This window comes from Carlito syrichta, unplaced genomic scaffold, assembly GCF_000164805.1.
Source record: "Carlito syrichta isolate Samal-C Ts95f unplaced genomic scaffold, Tarsius_syrichta-2.0.1 Scaffold304598, whole genome shotgun sequence".
Lineage (NCBI taxonomy): Eukaryota > Metazoa > Chordata > Mammalia > Primates > Tarsiidae > Carlito > Carlito syrichta.
In genome coordinates, this window is record NW_007248694.1 from 3,325 (window position 1) to 9,054 (window position 5,730).

Below are 5,730 nucleotides of genomic sequence, written 5' to 3' on the forward strand. Positions count from 1 at the left end.
CTCTTCTCCCGCTTTTTCCCTTTCGAATACAAAAGCTAGCCAGGCTCGGTGGCTCAGCCTGTAATCCTGCACCTGTGGGAGGCTGAGGTGAGTGGGTTGCCAGAGCCCGTGGATTCGAGAACTGCCTGGGCAACTTGGTGAGACCACATCTCTACAATAAATCAAAAAATTAGCTGGGTGTGGTAGCGCACGCCAGTAGTTCCAGCTACTCAGAAGGCTGTGGCGGGAGGATCGCCAGAGCCCAGCAGGTTGAGGCTGTGGTAGCTGGGAGCGGCCGCTGCACTCCATTCTGGGTGATAAAGTGAGACTCCAACTCAAAAAAAACCAACAAACAAAAAATACAAAGGCTGTCATCTACCCAAACAAAGTCAGTCAGCCAAAAAAGGAAGAGCAGATCTGCCAAGGCCAACCTTTTCTTTAGACTGTGTATGGGTAAAGCTTTTAGCTCTAGTAAGAAAATAAAAGAGATAATCAATGCAGGTAGGTGGAGGAGCAGCACAACATTCAGCTTTTTAAAAATTATTTTATTTTTTAAAAGTACGGGGTATAATTCAGGGTTAGGTATGTAAATGGTCATTATGCAGGTGCCCTTGTTGGCAAGGTGTGCCCCCCACTTCCCTGGCAGTTTTCCACTACTGCCAATCCCACCTTCCCCTCCCCTGGCAGTTTCTCACTACTGCCAATCCCTTTCTTATAGTATTATGATAAGTGTTCAAGGTTCGCTTATGAGTGAGAACATGTGGTACCCACCTCTTTGTTTCTGTGATGGATTACTCAGTATTATAGCCTCTAAGTCCATCCAAGTTGCTGCAAAGTTCATAATTGTGTCCTTCTTTATGGCTGTGTAATATTCATCATGTATATGTACCACATTTTAAAAATCCAGTCCTCTTTTGATAAACAGCATGGTGGGTTCCATGTTTTTGCTATTGTTAATAATGCTGCAATAAGCATGCATGTGCAGGTATCTTTTTCATAGAGTGATCTGAGTTCTTCCGGGGATATTCCCAGCAGGGGGATGGCAGGGCCACATGGAAGGTTGATTTTTAGATCCTTTAGGAATCGCCAAACATGGAAAACATTCCAGCTTTAAAGAATCTCACTTGGTTCTCTTTGAAGTTTTGTGAGTTCTCAGGACATGTGACACGTGTCACAAGTATAGCATATTTAAAAATCCACATAATTCAGGTGACCTGATCCCGCACCCTGATGTGGCATCTCAGATCAAGCTTCCCCCACGCTCCACCCATCCCAAACATCAGAAGATTGAGGAATGATTAAGAGCCTGAGCTGGGGGCCTCTCTGCACTCTTTTGAGTTGACTTGAGGTGAACGCCACCCGCAGACACTGTGTATCTGCTTCTTGGATGTACGTGCTGACAACGCACAAAATAAAATATTCCAGGTCCTCCAGGAGAACCACACAGTCCAGCTCCAGAGGAGTTTGCAGCCTTCAACAACTGTCCCCTGCAGGCCTTGCATGGGTGTGTTCCCTGCAGGGCTGAGGAGCAGAGGTGAGTGAAGCCAGAGGTTTTCCTTGTGGATGGTGCATGGGAGACTAAAAGTCCCAACCAGCGTTCTTAACCATACAATGAAACATCACCCCAGTGTGTACTTCCTATGATTGTTCTTGAAACGTCTGGGTCCTTTGCCAGCCTGTTATCTGGATTTAGTAAAAGGCTTGTAGAGTTGTTACTTTAACGTGAAGAGAGAGTTCTCTGCTGTACAATGTGTGTCATGAAAGTGAAAAGATATCTGGAATGTAATAACCCTCCAGCATTTATTATGTTGAAAATCAGTCACCTTACTTGAGTTAATTAACCTGATAAATGTTGGTATTTCATACCAATAGAATCTTACCCAACGTGAATAAAGTTTTTGGACTAGAATATTGCATTTCTTTCTTGAAATCAAGTCTAGGTGATTAACACCACCATATTTTAATTTGTGTCATTTTCATTCTTTCCTCATTTGGGGTGGTGATCAGTTTATAAGGAATGTAGGTTACAAAAAAGAAATGCATCAGGAAAGTTGTCTGTTGTGTCATACTGTTACTGACATACTGGAATTCCTTGAACAAGGAGGAAGGTTTTTTCCTAAAAGGACTAAAATTAATGTAAAATAAACTTCTTTGTATTGCAAATTCCTTTAATATTAACTGTAATATTGCCATAAAAGTGAAATCAAGAGTTTGTTATTCTTTTTGAGGAAGAAGATAATTTAGCTGTGGTTTTTGGATTTTTGTATTTCTTTTAAAAAAAGAAAATTATGACAGAGTCTTCTTATGTTACCCAAACTGGTTTCGAACATCTAGGCTCAAGCAATTCTCCTGTCTCTGCCTCTCAAGTAACTGGAACTACTCAGGCCACTGTACCCTGAACTTTTGTATTTTTAACATCATTTATATTTTTTCAAAAAGCATCAGTATAAGGTTACTAGTTTTTCCCCTAAAATAGTCACTAAAAACTAAACCTACCTGTACTCTCACCATCAGTTCATGAAACGAAGAACATTCAATATTTAAAAAAGCAGGGCTCGGTGGCTCAGCCTGTAATTCCGCGTCTTTGGGAGACTGAGGTGAGTGGATTGCCTGAGCCCATGGGTTCGAGACCCACCTGGGCAACTTGGCGAGCCCTCATCTCTACAATAAATAAAAAAATCAGCCGGGCGTGGTAGCGCGCGCCGGTAGTTCCAGCTACTTGGAAGGCTGAGGTGGAAGGATTGCTGGAGCCCAGCAGGTCGAGGCTGCGGTGGCCGGGAGCGGCCACTGCACTCCAGTCTGGGTGACAGAGTGAGACTCCAACTCAAAAAAAAAAAAGTTGCTACCTTGTCCTTATATTCTTTTCTCTTCTTGAACCAGTAAAGACTGTACCACCATTAGATCTGTACTTGTTCACAGGCCAAAGTTTATGAATTGCTAATTTAGCGTGTGGGGGCCATAAAAAATAATCCATAGAACAGGTATATTAATCACAAGGTGAATTATTTTATATTATTTAGTGTCATACATGGGCTGAACAATCTAGATAACTTAGGACCAAAGCACCCATATAACCTCTGTTCCCAGACCTCAGAAACTCACATGCTAGGGCATCCACCAAGTCTCCCAATCCCCAACAATGAAACACAATAAAATAAAATAACAAATGCTATCATTACTGTTGGTTTAGCATATCTTGTCTGGCTATCCACATTGTCCTAATCTACTGTACCCCAAGGAGGTGATTTATCAGGTGGTCTGCTATTGACCCCGAGACTCTGCAAGTTTCTGAAGTATCTTCCGAAGCATCAGTGAAAGAAACAACCAGAAACCATCCGCTCTCTCCTTGGTTCTGCTGTTGTTTTATTTCTCTGGAGAGAATAATGAGAATTTCTCCTCAAAAGGAGGCTTGATATATCAGGCACATTGAAAACAATGGTCCCTGTCTGACACAGCCCCTGCCCCCAGTGATTCCAAGCGATGTAGTATGATTGAAAGATAACTGAAGAGTTGAAAACCAGTTCTGTGTATTATGTATTGCTCTTGTGATGTATTTCTAGCTCTTCTGGAGGAGATACAGATATTCAGTCTTTGCTGTCGCTTTCTGAGGGCAGTGCAGATGAGAAGAAAGAGGATTTTCTTGACAAGCAACACGTCATCACTCTGCCATGGTCAAAGAGCTCTTAATGCTTACTTGTTCATTGCTTTTTCCATTTTGTAACCAGAGTAAAGCAAACAACTGAAAAAAGTGACCAAGTGATGACCTGTCCAGGTACTGGAGATTTTGATTATTAATGTCTATGATGTTTCAAGGTTTGCAACTAATAAAAGTTTGCAAAATTATAAGTTTATGGGCTTTTTCTTCCAAATTGTATACTGTATGTGAAGCATTAATCTATACTACAGATTATATTAGTAAAATTTGTTAATTTTAAGAAATAACAGTTATAACGGTATCTAAAAAACCCTCCACAGGAGAGAATGTGATTTTATTTGAAGTAATATTTAATTGTTCAAATTAATAACAGTGTGCATTTGACAGTCAAGTCATACTAGTCAGTATCAACAAATGAGCCTGTAATTACAGTATGTCTTTCTGTTAGGGTTTGAAGTTCTGGTAGCTTCAAAAGTTTATGCTGAAACAAAAAAAGAGGACCCAAAATAAAGTGGACATAATATTTGTGATACTCTATTCTAGGAAAACACAGTAAAGACCTCAACACATCTTATTTTTGGAAGGTCAATGTAGTGGTTAATTTTTTTTTTTTTTGAGTTGGAGTCTCACTCTGTCACCCAGACTGGAGTGCAGTGGCCGCTCCCGGCTACCGCAGCCTCGACCTGCTGAGCTCCGGCGATCCTTTCGCCTCAGCCTTCCAAGTAGCTGGAACTACAGGCGTGCACTATCACGCCCGGCTGATTTTATTTATTGTAGAAATGAAGTCTCGCCAAGTTGCCCAGGTGGGTCTCGAACCCACAAGGCTCAGGCAATCCACTCACCTCAGCCTTCCAAAGGCGTGGGAATACAGGCTGAACCACCAAGCCCGGCTGTAGTGGTTATAGTGGTTAATTTTATGTGGCAAATGGACAAGTCTACAGTACCCAGATATTGGGTCAAACATTATAATTGACATTTGAACAATGCAGGAGTTAGAAGTGTCTACCATTTTTACAGTAAAAAAAAACTGTGTATTACTGTTGACTCTCCCCAAATTTAAAACTTTACTAATAGTCTAGACTGACTGGAAGCCTTAATTGATAACATAAACAGTCAATTAACACAGATTTTGTATGGTATATGTATTACATAATATATTCTTACACTAGAATAAATGAGAGAAAAGAAAATGTTATTAAGAAAATTCCAGAGCACAGCCCGGGCGGCTTCCACCTTGACACCCTATGCTAGCACGCAGGCATGGGGAGTCGGGTCCAGAATGTCCCGGCGGCCTGAGCGATGAAGATGTCGACTCAGCGACTACTTCGGCAGCATCCCAGCCTTCAAATACTACTGGTTCACCGCCAGCATCACAGTGCCCCTGGTCGGCAAGCTCAGCCTCGTCAGCCCGGCCCACCTCTTCCTCTGGCCAGAAGCCTTCCTCTGCCATTTCCAGGTGCTTCCTGCGGTGAGGCTGTTGACTCCAGATCTCCTGTTACTTCCTCCACTGAATAATTGAACTCCTCGGTGGCTCAGCCTGTAATCCCGCGCCTTTGGGAGGCTGAAGTGAGTGGATCGCCTGAGCCCGCGGATTCGAGACCCACCTGGGCAGTGAGACCTCATCTCTACAATAAACCCCAAAATCAGCCAGGCGTGGTAGCGCATGCCTGTAATTCCAGTTACTTGGAAGGCTGAGGCGGAACGATCGCTGGAGCCCAGCAGGTCGAGGCTGCGGTGGCCGGGAGTGGCCACTGCACTCCAGTCTGGGCGACAGAGTGAGACTCCAACTCAAAAAAAAAAAAAAAAAAGATTGGCGACAAGCAGCTCCAGGAATATTTGTCTGAGCTTCGCCCAGTGACGATTGTGTTTGTTAAACTGATGTTTAAAGAGCAAAACAAAGCAGAAGTCATAGGCTCACCCATCCAGGACGCCTGTGTGCACATTAATTCTGTCCTGAAAGTCTTGCAAGGTCAAATTAATACAGTCTTCATGATTGACAAGGACGTAATAAGGAGATCAAATACTTCATGTGTACTATGAAGGAATTTTTGGTATATAACTACAGCCTACTGCTCATGTATGAGGCATTACTAGGA

At 42.7% G+C, this 5,730-nt stretch overlaps 1 long non-coding RNA gene across 1 annotated transcript; it reads left to right on the forward strand.

Annotated features, from left to right (window-relative positions):
- Positions 1-1,241: 1,241 nt before the first annotated feature.
- Positions 1,242-3,828, forward strand: LOC103262688. The gene is made up of 2 exons (XR_504452.1): positions 1,242-1,513; positions 3,540-3,828. It is a non-coding gene; the product is annotated as an uncharacterized LOC103262688 (long non-coding RNA).
- The last annotated feature ends 1,902 nt before the right edge of the window (positions 3,829-5,730 follow it).